Consider the following 702-nt stretch of genomic DNA (forward strand, 5'->3'; position numbering starts at 1 on the left):
AGCAGGAATCCTAGGGACGAATGAACAGGAGCACCGTAGATGAACATACGTGATGGAGGTTACATGAGGACAAGGCCATTGCCTCTTGGAATCTCATTGAAAAGCAAATGGGGAACTAGTGAAGTACAAGTGAAATGTACTCAGAAGAGTCCATGCCACTTTGAAAACAGCACACAGAATTTTGCCCTCACTGTGGCTTCTGAGTATCTGAAAGTAGATCCAAGGTTGGCAAGCTGCCACAGACCAGTGGAAAGAACTGTGGTGAGATCTGCATTAAAGAAAAGCTGAAATCATCCCCACCAGGCAGATATAAGAAAAAGCTCTCCAGTCTGATGCTGCTACCTAGCGATAAGGGAGCGGAGAAAAGTCCAAAAGTGTGTCAGCTGCTCTGGCCATTGATAGGCACATTCTTTCAGCAGATATGGCAACACCTACAAAATCCACCAGGAGCTTCCCCCACAGCAGCATCATCTCCATGTCTCCTGGAGTCAGCCTGAGTCAACTTACCTTTATCCTGGCCTAGAGAGCAACTGCCCTACCTGGACCTCAGGAAGGGACAGACAAATGAGCACAGAATATCTGACTGCATCAAAGCAGCTATCCCAAAGCATCTCATAGTCTCTCCTAAGGAGCTCATCCCACAGATGGAGAAGTATGAGTGACAAGACAGAGCCCTGCAGAGAAACAAGCCTGCAAGGCTGC

At 47.9% G+C, this 702-nt stretch overlaps 1 protein-coding gene across 10 annotated transcripts in view; it reads right to left on the reverse strand.

The window, feature by feature from the left end:
- GJC1 (gap junction protein gamma 1) overlaps window positions 1–702 on the reverse strand; it is a 54888-nt gene that overhangs the window by 18713 nt on the left and 35473 nt on the right. The gene's annotated exons all lie outside the window — the stretch shown is intronic.

Source organism: Alligator sinensis, unplaced genomic scaffold (assembly GCF_000455745.1).
Source record: "Alligator sinensis unplaced genomic scaffold, ASM45574v1 scaffold919_1, whole genome shotgun sequence".
Classification (NCBI taxonomy): domain Eukaryota; kingdom Metazoa; phylum Chordata; order Crocodylia; family Alligatoridae; genus Alligator; species Alligator sinensis.